Here is a 12491-nt window from a genome sequence, read left to right as displayed (position 1 = left end):
CAATTCTGTCACCCAAATCATTGATACATAATGTGAACCGAAGCAGTCCCAAAACTGACTCCTGTGGAACACCACTAATCACTGGCAGTACACCAGAAAAGGAGCCCTTTATTCCCAATGTGTACCTCCTGCAACTTAGCCAACCTTCTATCCATGTAAAGTCTGCCTGTACTTCAAATCATCTCTAGTTTACTTATAATACCTAATACAATGTAAATGTTATGTAAATAGTTGTTATACTGTATTGTTTAAGGAATAATGACAAGAAAAAAAAGTCTGTACATGCTCAAATAATGAGTGCTGTGGAGAGAACTTCTGGGTTTTCCGATCTGCGGTTGGTTGAATCGGTGCATGCGGAACCCGCGGATAAGGAGCGCCAACTGTAATTGATTTGCCCTCTCAGTTAAATACTGTTCATTTAAAAAACAATGCTGCTTCTAGAAATTCCCTATAAAACACCATAGTTATAGAATGAGTAGGGTTTTATACGTTAAATCGGAGCAGGTACATCCAGTATTATTTAGCGTCAGTCAAATGTTTGCCTTAGTATATAGTATATATTTTACCTTTCTATACATGTAAAACACTTAAGAAATGTATGTATTTCAATAATTAAACCACTGCGTTGCTTAGTATTGTAGCTTTCATCGGGGCAGGGCCTTCACATGCTCCATTATTCTCACTTTACCCTTTAAAATTGTTCCAGCAGTTAGCCGACTGTAGCCTAATGCTTTTCCAATGACATTTCACTTCTTTCCGATCGCTTTATTATTTCCACTTTATTTTCAATCGTGATCATTTTCCATTAACGAAACAAACACTGCAGATTCAGCAGCAGCTGCAGGCGGCGGGTCCGGAGCTCTGCTGGGTCCTAAAGTCCACCGCATTGAGACAGGTTAAATAAGGGACTTGAGCATCTGCGTTTTTTGGTATCTGCGGGGGGGGGGGGGGGGCGGGGCCGGAACCAATCCCCTGCAGATAAGGATTGTGTAGCCTTATGTAAAAACATTACTTAACTGAACATTATTAAATTTTCTGCCACAAGTTATATATGTGGATTCTATTCAATGTAATCTTTGATTGTATAATATAATTGCTGTTATGCATATAAGAGTGGTGGACTTCAGAAATCTGAAGGAGGACTTGACTTATTGCATACTTAGGATCATAGGAGATATGTGGTCTGCTGTAGCCCATCCACTTCAGGGTTCAATGTGTTGTGCTCTTCAGCACATCACTGTTTAATGTGTGGTTATTTGGGTTACTGTATTCTTCCCATTAGCTTGAACCAGTCTGGTCATTATCTCTGACCTCTCTCATTAACATGATGTTTTTGCTGACTTGATGTTTTTGTTTTTCACACCATTCTCTAGAGACTCTTGTGTGTGAAAATCCTAGATCAGCAATTTCAGTGATACCACCCCATCTGGCACCAACGATCATTGCACAAAGTCACCTGGATCACCTTTCTTCCCCATTCTGAATCTTGGTCTGAACAACAACTGAATCTCTTGACCATATCTGTTTCTATGCATTGAGTTGCTGTCACATGACTAGCTGATTAGATATTTGCATTAATGAGCAGGTGTACCTAGTAAAGTGTCCACCGAATATCTTTTTTTGTAACTGAAATTGAACATTATATGTAGAAAATCCTCCAGTGAGCTTTCTTTTATCACATCACCTTTCTACGAATTGTATTCTTGGGTATGTTCATTTAACTTCCCCTCGAGTCCATTGATTTTCTGTTCTAGTCACTACCTTTGATAGCAAGTTTCATATTCTCACCTTGAATAGAGGTTTTGTGAGATTTATTAGTGATTCTCTTATACTTTTGTCTTTTTTGCTCCCCCCCCCCCCATGAAAATTATATCCATTGGAACTTATTTACAATGATCACTCTGTCATCTTTTTGGCTTGTCTGAGCCTGTTCAGTGTTCTCTGACAGGTACAACTTTTTTGTCTGGTGTTGTTTAAGGTTGCATGTGTTAACTCTATGTATTCCTATTCTATGTTCATCTTTTGCTCAAAGTTGAAGTTTATACAGTGCACAGAACAGCAGATTTAGAATTAGCCAAGTGAAATGTATACCTTTACACTAGATCTCATATTTGCATTGCTCATTTATCCTTTGCCCGTTGGGGCTCAGTGGATAGTGCTTTCATTTTTAACTTGAAACATTATGGTTTCAAGTCCTTCTCAGTCTTCCTCGTTCCACAAGAAATCCCAAAGCCCCTTGCAGTCAGTGAAATGCTTTTGAAATTCGGTTGTTGTAATGTAGGAATTGGTTGCTAATGAGACAGTGAATCAGAATCAGGTTTATTATCACCGGCATGTGACGTGAAATTTGTTAACTTAGCATCAGCGGTTCATAATCAGCAGAGAGGAAAAAGGTATCAATAATAAATAAAACAAAACAATAAATAAACAGGTAAATCAATTATGTATTTTGAAAAATTAAAAATGTGCAAAAACAGAAATACTGTATATTTAAAAAAAGTGAGGTAGTGTCCAAAGCTTCAAAGTCCATTTAGGAATTGGATGGCAGAGGGGAAGAAGCTGTTCCTGAATCACTGAGTGTGTCTTCAGTCAAGTCAACTTTTATTGTCATTTCAACCATAACTGCTGGTACAGTGCATAGTGGAAATGAGACAACGTTTTTCTGGACCATGGTTTACATGACACAGTACAAAAAACTGGACTGAACTACGTAATAGAAAAAACACAGAGAAAGCTATACTAGACTACAGACCTACACTGGACTGCATAAAGTGCACAAAAACAGTGCAGGCATTACAATAAATAATAAACAGGACAATAGGGCAAGGTGTCAGTCCAGGCTTCGGGTGTTGAGGAGTCTGATAGCTTGGGGGAAGAAACTGTTATATAGTCTGGTCGTGAGAGCCCGAATGCTTCGGAGCCTTTTCCCAGATGGCAGGAGGGAGAAGAGATTGTATGAGGGGTGCATGGGGTCCTTCATAATGCTGTTTCCTTTGCAGATGCAGTGTGTAGTGTAAATGTCCGTGATGGCGGGAAGAAAAACCCCGATGATCTTCTCAGCTGACCTCACTATCCGCTGCAGGGTCTTGCGATCCGAGATGGTGCAATTTCCGAACCAGGCAGTGATGCAGCTGCTTAGGATGCTCTCAATACAACCCCTGTAAAATGTGATGAGGATGTGGGGTAGGAGATGGACTTTCCTCAGCCTTCGCAAGAAGTAGAGACACTGCTGGGCTTTCTTTGCTATGGAGCTGGTGTTGAGGGACCAGGTGAGATTCTCTGACAGGTGAACACTGAGAAATTTGGTGCTCTTTACGATCTCTACCGAGGAGCTGTCAATGTTCAGTGGGGAGTGGTCGCTCCATGCCCTCCTGAAGTCAACAACCATCTCTTTTGTTCTCATTAAGAGATAGGTTGTTGGCTCTGCACCGGTCCGTTAGCCGCTGCATCTCCTCTCTGTAAGCTGACTCGTCGTTCTTGCTGATGAGACCCACCACAGTCGTGTCATCGGCGAACTTGATGATATGGTTCGAGCTGTGTGTTGTAGCACAGTCATGGGTCAGCAGAGTGAACAGCAGTGGACTGAGCATGCAGCCCTGGGGGGGCCCCGTGCTCAGTGTGATGGTGTTGGAGATGCTGCTCCTGATCCGGACTGACTGAGATCTCCCAGTCAGGAAGTCTAGGATCCAGTTGCAGAGGGAGGTGTTCAGGCCCAATAGGCTCAGCTTTCCAATCAGTTTCTGAGGGATGATTGTGTTGAATGCTGAACTAAAGTCTATGAACAGCATCTGAACATATGTGCCTTTTTTTGTCCAGGTGGGTTAGGGCCAGGTGGAGGGTGGTGGCAATGGCATCATCTGTTGAGCGGTTGGGACGGTATGCAAACTGCAGGGGGTCCAGTGAGAGTGGGCAGCAGGGTCTTGATATGCCTCATGACGAGCCTCTTGAAACACTTCATGATGATGGATGTGAATGCAACGGGACGGTAGTCATTTAGGCAGGACACTGAAGACTTCTTCGGCACGGGGACGATGGTGGCGGCCTTGAAGCACGTTGGAATGGTGGCGCTGCTTGGGGAGATGTTGAAGATGTCAATGGGAACATCTGCTAGCTGGTCTGCGCATCCTCTGAGCACTCTACCAGGGATGTTGTCTGGTCCAGCAGCCTTCCGTGGGTTGACCCTGCACAGCGTTCTTCTCACGTCGGCCACGGAGAGACGCAGCACCTGGTCATTCGTAGGAGGGATGGACTTCCTCTCCGCCACGTCATTTTTCGCCTCAAACCGGGCGTAGAATTTATTCAGCGCATTTGAGAGGGAGGCATCACCTGCACAGTCAGGCTTCTGTACCTCCAACCTGATGGTAACAGTGAGAACACCTGGGTGCTGGAGGTCTTTAATAATGGATGCTGCCTTTGTGAGACACTGCTCCCTAAAGATGATCTGGGTACTTTGTAGGCTAGTACCCAAGATGGAGCTGACTAGCTTTACATCCTTATGCAGCTTCTTTCGTTCTTGTGCAGTAGGCCCTCCATACCAGACAGTGATGCAGCCTGTCAGAATGCTCTCCACGGTGCAACTATGGAAGTTTTTGAGTGTATTTGTTGACATGCCAAATTGCTTTAAACTCCTAATAAAGTATAGCTGCTGTCTTGCCTTCTTTATGACTACATCAGTGTGTTGGGACCAGGTTAGATCCTCGGATCTTGATACCCAGAAACTTGAAGCTGTTCACTCTCTCCACTTCTGATCCCTCTATGAGGATTGGTATGTGTTCCTTCGATTTGCTCTTCCTGAAGTCCACAATCAGCTCTTTCGTCTTACTGACGTTGAGTGCAAGGTTGTTGCTGTGGCACCATTTCACTAGTTGGCATATCTCTCTTCTATATGCCTTCTCATCACCACCTGAAATTCTACCTACAAGGGTTGTATTGTCAACAGATTTGTAGATGGTATTTGAGCTATGCCTAGCTGCACAGTCATGTGTATATAGAGAGTAGAGCAGTGGGCTAAGCACTCACCCCTGAGGTGCACCAGTGTTGACCGTCAGCGAGGAGGATGTGTTATCACTAATCCACACTGATTGTGGTCTTCTGGTTAGGAAGTCGAGGATCCAATTACAGAGGGAGGTACAGAGGCCCAGGTTCAGCAACTTCTCAATCAGGATTTTGGAAATGATGGTATTAAATGCTGAGCTATAGTCGATGAACAGCATCCTGACGTAGATGTTTGTGTTGTCTAGATGATCTAAAGCTGTGTGAAGAGCCATGGAGATGGCGTCTGCTGTTGACCTGTTGTGACGATAGGCAAATTGCAATGGGTCCAGGTCCTTGCTGAGGCAGGAGTTCAGTCTAGTCATAACCAACCTCTCAAAGCATTTTATCACTGTCGATGTGAATGCTACTGGGAGTTGTTAAGGCAGCCCACATTATTCTTCTTTGGCACTGGTATAATTGTTGCCTTTTTGAAGCAAGTGGGAACTTCTGCCCGTAGCAGTGAGAGGTTAAAAATGTCCTTGAATACTCCTGCTAGTTGGTTCGCACAGGTTTTCAGAACTTTGCCAGGTACTCCATCAGGACCTTCTGCAGTTATGTTTGATGTTATGAGATAAATATAGGCACAAGGTGTTGAACTATTACCTTGTGATCTTAATGCTCACTTCAGAGAGTATCTGTTTAAAGTTCCATTACTAAGAAGACAGTGCCACTGACGGTGCCCAAGTTCTGTACTTACAACTCTAAAGTGGAACTTAACACTAACTTCTGAGTCAGACCTGTATTGTTCTAGACCATAACTGTCACTTTGCCTTGATGACCATTATGCACTTATTCCATTCATTGGTTCCTTTAGTTTGCCCTCCATTTAGTGGGGGAGGGGGGATCAGCTTTTAATCATTAAGCATTCTGATTCAGTCCCCACTTGCAGATTTGCAACCTTTTCCAATGATTGGATCAAAGGCATGGCTTAGAGCAAGTCTTCATTTTCAATACTTTTATATTTAACAAAAACATGGATCTTAATCAGCTGTAAATTCTGTACCGTACAATGCAGATACCTGGGAGGTACACATGGGTCTGTGATGCTGCCAGTTTAATTGCTTTTAAGTTTATGTTTGATACAGAAGGGTTCAGGCAACAGGGAAAGTGATTCTGATGTTCCCCAACTCTGGAATTTTGAGAAAATGACTTGCTCAAGATAACTGCCCCTTTGGCATTTAGCATAGTCATTGTTCTGTATATAGAAGTTAAATGATTGAAACAGTTACTTTGAAGTCCTTAATACATCAAAATACTTTGTATTTCATTTTTCTGTGTTTGAAAGCAAAGGAGGGAAAACCTATTCCTGTCAGCTGCACATATTGAAATCCCATATCATGATTCTATTTTAATGCTAACACCTGTTCAGCCTATCTAAATGTAGTCCTTTACAGATGTCACTGCAAACTCAGCATGTAATATGTAAAGACTAATAGTAATTTTATTAGCAAAATGCCCAAACAATCTCAACAGTTTGTAGTTTCTGTTATTTATATGTATTAGATTAGATTCCTTTATTGTCGTTGTGCTGAGTACAGATACAAAGCCAATGAAATGCAGTTAGCATCTAACCAGAAATGCTAAGAATAGTGTTATTTACAAAATAACTGCAAATAAAAAATGTTACAGCATACAAATATAAAAGTACTGAGACAGTACAATATGGGTGCAATACTGCATAGTGCTGTGATGTGAGGTTCAGCAGGGTCACAGCTTCAGGGAGGAAGCTCTTCCTGTGCCTGCTGGTGTGGGAGCAGAGGCTCCTGTAGCACCTACCGGATGGGAGGAGTGTAAAAAGTCCATGGTTAGGGTGAAATGCATCCTTGAAAATGCTTTTCGCTCTGCCCAGGCAGCGTTTATGGTAGATGTTCTCAATGGTGGGCAATTGGGTGCTGATAATGCGCTGGGCAGTTTTCACCACATGCTGGAGTGCTTTGCCATCTGATACAGGACAATTGCCATACCACACTGAGATGCAGTTGGTGAGTATGCTCTCAATGGAACAGTGGTAAAAGTCCGTCAGTATCCTGGGACAGAGGTGAGCTTTCTTGATGCTCCACAGGAAATAAAGGTGCTGTTGCGCCTTTTTGATCAGGATGGAGGAGTTCAGGGACCAGGTGAGATCCTTGGAAATGTAGACACCAAAGAATTTGAAGCTTGATACACACTCCATGATGATGAGCTAAAGCTTGGAGAAATTTTCACAGATGTCAATATAGAGCTTGTGGACAAAATGGAAAATGGGAGAATCATTGGTTAAAACACTTTTCCTCAAGCGTATTCAAAATAAACCAATATAAATTTTATTTTCAAATGTTGGCCATCATCAATCTAGTCTATGTCTTGAATGTTTCCTCATGTGAGTCATCTAAATTTATGGAACTGATGTACTGTGGTGTGTTACGAACCCCGTAACTGGGTCACTTACCAGCAAAGATAGAGAGGTCCGTTGAAGTCTGATGGTACTATTTTTAACAGTATTTATTGATAAAGGGGCACAAAATAAGATCAATGCAAATATACAGATAATATACGTCGTCAATATTAAGTCTAAAAGCATGGGTATAATAATAATCAATATGAAATAGCTCTATCATTGTCTAGGGGATAATGTATTGTCAGATGGAAATATAAAAGTCACTGTTTCGTTCAAGCTGCAGCGTTTTGGGTTTGAGAGAGAGCGACAGGTTAAACTTGCCCAGTTCTTTGATGATGCCATTCCTTCGAGTCTTTTGGGAGTTGGTTTCCCCGTTGTTAGCTAAAAGCCGTTTTCCCATGGTGAGGGCACCGGTTTCTGGGGCAAAAATGGAACCGAACGCATATGGCCTCCCCACCGGCATCCATTATTACGGGATCGCTAGCGTTTCTTCTGGTGCGTCTGAGGGGCTGTTCCCACAGACCCTCTTTTATCCTGACTCTCAGGGTCGCAGATGTCAATCAGATTGGGGGTGATGCAACCCACTTTGCCTGAGGGCTTCCTCGTAGCACAGTATTGCAATACACAAGTTCGTCTTCAAGAGACAATGGCCGTGTCCCGTAGTTTTATATCGCTGGGGGAACGAGACATTCCACACGTCTCTCTCATTTCCTGGGTCTCCTGACTGACCCAAATCAATAGTGATCTTGCGATTCTCACAAAGGAGGGGGCTACAGGCGTAACAGGTGTTACTGAAGTTTAGTGTAAATGATTTCAGACCTCGTGGCACTTTGAGAATCTGAATTAATTTTAGTCTGAAAATGAAAAGTTGCTTGCAGTAAAATTGACCAGAAATCTGCAAAGCACCAACTCATGTCCTTTAAGGAAGGAAGCTTGCTGTTTATAACAGCTTTGTAGCTAGATGACTATAATTCCCATCTATGTTGTCAATGATGTCAACGTCTCTGAGGATCTACCCTGGGCCCAGCATATTGATGCAATTATGAGGAAGGCATGCCAGTGGCTATATACCATTAGGAGCTTGAGCAGCTTTGGTATATCAACAAAGATTTTATCAAATGTCTGCAAATGTACTGTGAAGAGCATTCTGATTGGTTATCTCTGTGGAGAGCATTCTAATTGGTTATCTCACTGTCTCATATGGAGGCGCCAATGCATAGGATCATAAAAGGCTGCAGAGTTTATAACTCAACTAGCTCCAGAATGGGCGATGCCTCAAGAAGACGGCATCCATCATTAAGGACCCTCACTATACAGAACATGCCATCTTCTCATAGCCACCATCAGAGAAGAGGTAAAGAAACCTGACACCTTCAACATCTTAAGATTAGCTTCTTCTCCTCTGCCATCAGTCCATGAAAACTTCCTCACTTCTTACTCTTTTTGCAGCACTTATTTTTTTTAGTATTTGTAACTAGAGTATTTTTATGTATTATATCACACTGCTGCTATAAAATAACAAATTTCACAAGATATGCTAGTGATACTAAACCTGATTCTAGTTAACTCTTAATTACCTTTTGAAGTGGATTTTAAGCACCATAGTTAAGAATTAAATATATAAAAAAAACACACCTTGGAAGTAGGAAGTGACAACAATTTAAATAGAATTTGCATCTGATGCCTAAGCATTCAGTTTGTATTCCAGGCCATATCATATATTGTATATGCTGTCAAAGCTAAGACAACATCAGTCCTGTTTATTAGGATTGTTGTCCTCCACTTGCTACTTGAATTGACAGTGTTCAGTTCTCTTTCACAAGTAGATCATCTGATATTATTCTAATATATCTAGCAGTGTGTGATGCAGGCAGGTGCATCCCTTGAGCCTGTTTCTTCTGCTTTCTCCCATTTTGCTAGGTTTGTATCATGGAATTTTTCTTCCTTCATCCCATTAAAACTGGATCTTTGTAGATTCTGGCTTACTTAAGTTTTGAATATGGTTCTCTCCGACCATCTTATTCCACTTTCCTCTTTTGTCTGGTAGAGCTGGTATGACAATATGATTACCATGTATTCTAGAGGTTTTGAATAAGCCCTTTCTTGCAGGTGTTGTGCCATTTAGATTCCTCCTCTACCTTCTTCCATTCCCTTGACGTATGTTTCTCCTTTGTCTATTTTTTTTGCCATTTGAAATGTCCATTGAAACATCTCATCCTCTTCACATCATGTCCTTTATTGAGTGCTCTTCATGGACCATGTGTCTCCTTTAAGCTGGTGCTGAAAGTATATGTATCTTGATGGCATGGTTAGTACTTGAGTTTGAAAGCATAGAGGTGCAGAGAAAGTACAGTTATACGGTACAAGCACGTTAACGGCAATGCTGGAATTCAAAGTAAATAACGTATATCAGCATATACAACCCTGAGATTCACTTTCTACTGGGCATACTCAGAATCCAGTGACCATAATGGAATCAATGAAAGACCACACCAACAAATGGACAATCAGTGTGCAAAAGTCAAAAATAAATAAGCAATAACTATTGGGAACATGAGATGGAGTCCTTCAAGTGAGTCCAAAGGTTGTGGGAGCTTTTCAGTGAAGGGGCAAGGGGCAAGTTATCCTCTTTGGTTCAAGACCCTAATGGTTGAGGAATAGTAACTATTCTTGAACCTGGTGGTGTAAGTCCTGAGGCTCCTGTATCGCCTCCCTGATGATGAATGTTGCTTTATACTCCTCAAAATCCTCTCTTGGTCCAGATTCATCCATCATGTTTCCCTATCCTGAGCAGTATATCCATTATGTATCTTTTACAATTGTCAAGTAAAGACTGCAATATTCTACTCTTGGAATTGACAAGTATATGAATTAGATGGCATGGATGAAATTATTCTGAACTTTAACCTTCACAGTGCCTTGCTTGGTTATTTCATATTTGTTTTTGTTCACATAATTGCTCTTCAGTGAAGAGATGTTAAAGGTTGTCTAGGTATGGTTAAAAGTGGAGTAATCTGTTTCAAAAAAAAAATCTCCCATATTGGAGTTGGGAAGCTTTCGGCATGTCAACAATATCAATATAGTTGGGATTCTCCAAGCATTTTGAAGCAGTAAATGGAATCATTTTTAGCAGGTAGTGATACTGGGCACGAACATAGCTTGTTTCTGTCCAAACTTGGAGCAAGTACAAGTTATTTTAATTAGTATTATTGAACAACATGGGTGGCATCTGGGGTGGGATGTACAGTCAATTGCATGACAAGTAAAAACAAGGCATGACAAGGATGAAAGTTTATTGACTGCTCCTCTCTCCACTTGTGTTGCCTTATCTGAGTTTTTGCAGCATCTTCTGTTTTCATTCAGATTTCCAACATGTGATACTTTACACTTGCAAATGAAAATCAGACTGCCCAGAAACATGTGTATTAAATGAACAGAGGAAACAAACTACAGAAACCTCTCCCAATAAAAGCAGGATAATTTATTCAAAGATGACAGGTGGTGAAGAATAATTACATTTAAATTATTTGCATTAAAGTGGTGTTGGCTGTTTGAGAGTTGGGCAGCTTGATTGATTCTGGTCATAGACCATAAGCAACCAATAGGACTGATTATGCTGTTGTCGCCACTCAGGCTAGCTGTAGCAGTGCCACATAGAAACTTCATTGGAAACAACCTGTGAATCGAAGAAGCACATGCTTCCAAACATTGTTATTTTTTCATATTAATGTATTATCTTTGATCCTTGATACTTTAGGAAGGGCATGAATGTTCTGATGAGTACAGAGTTACTGGAAGGGGTGTGAATTATAATGATGTTGTTACGAATGAGGAGCAAATCTGATGGGCAGAAGGGTACAGAATCACCAATGCCCACCCCCCCCTTTTGAGAATCGCAAGATCGCTATTATTTTGGGTCTGATACCCAGGAAATGAGAGAGATACACATCATGTCAGTAATGAGAGAGAGATGCAGGATAACAGAAAAGGCAGTTATTGACAATGCAGGAATACACAAAAAGTAGAATGTCTCCTAACAAAAGCGGAACGGAACCACTGATTACTGCTACTGGCTCTTGGAGAAGGAATTGTGTATTGAGTACTGTACTATTCATTGAAACCCCTTGGGGTAGCCAGAGTGGTCTGGTTAGGGATTGCAACATCCCAACCTGATTGACACCTGAGACCCCGTGAGTGAGGATAAAAGCAGGGTCTGGGGAACACCCCTCAGACGCACCAGGAGAAATGCTACGAGACCGGTGGGGGCTTGTGTGTGTGTCCACCCTTGCCTGGGTGACGAGTCCACCATGGAATGGTCTAGCTAAAGGACGCGGAGGGGTCATACGTGAATGGCCACAACAACAACGAATCAAAGGATCCAGATCGTAAAAGGAAAGTTGGCGTTAATAGCTGTTCCTGCTTTTTCTCTCTTTCTCTCTCTCTAACAATTGCAACACCGCGAGCAACAACGCCTGCAGCCTGTATGAAATGAACTGAACTTTATATTTCCATCGGACAATTCATTATCCCCTAGACAATGATAGAGCTTATTTCTTGTTGATTATTATTATACCAGCACTTTTAGGTTTAGTATTGATGATGTATATTATCTGTATATTTGCATTGATATTATTTTTGTGTATTTTTACTAATAAATACTGTTAAAAAATAGTATTATCAGACTTCAACGGATACTCCTATCTTGGCTGGTAAGTGACCCAGTTACGGGGTTCGTAACAATGTAATGAATCTTACCTGGTGGATTGAAGAAGCTGGTGTTCTCCATAAGAGTAAAAAAAACTAAGGACCTATTTTCAGTTTTTAGATTTTTTAATTTATATGTTATAATTTTCCAATTCAAGCAGTCTTTGTAAACCTGAAAGAAGACACTGGCATTCTGGAAAGTAAATGAAACAGCTGCAAGTAGTGATGTGTCAAAACCTGAATAATTCTGAGGTCCAAAGCTATTGACTGAGTAAATGAGGAAACACTTCTTAGTGGCAGGAGGTGTGGTAACTATAGTAACTAGAGGGCAGTTTTAAGGTAACTGGCAGTTAACCAAATGACACACAGTAGCACC

General features: G+C 41.4%; 1 protein-coding gene across 4 annotated transcripts in view; it reads left to right on the top strand.

The window, feature by feature from the left end:
* The window catches only part of naa50 (N-alpha-acetyltransferase 50, NatE catalytic subunit), a 50924-nt gene that overhangs the window by 6695 nt on the left and 31738 nt on the right, over positions 1-12491 (top strand). The window lies entirely within an intron of this gene.

This window comes from Hypanus sabinus, chromosome 5 (genome assembly GCF_030144855.1).
Source record: "Hypanus sabinus isolate sHypSab1 chromosome 5, sHypSab1.hap1, whole genome shotgun sequence".
Lineage (NCBI taxonomy): Eukaryota > Metazoa > Chordata > Chondrichthyes > Myliobatiformes > Dasyatidae > Hypanus > Hypanus sabinus.
This window is presented reverse-complemented; position numbering and strand designations above follow the sequence as displayed.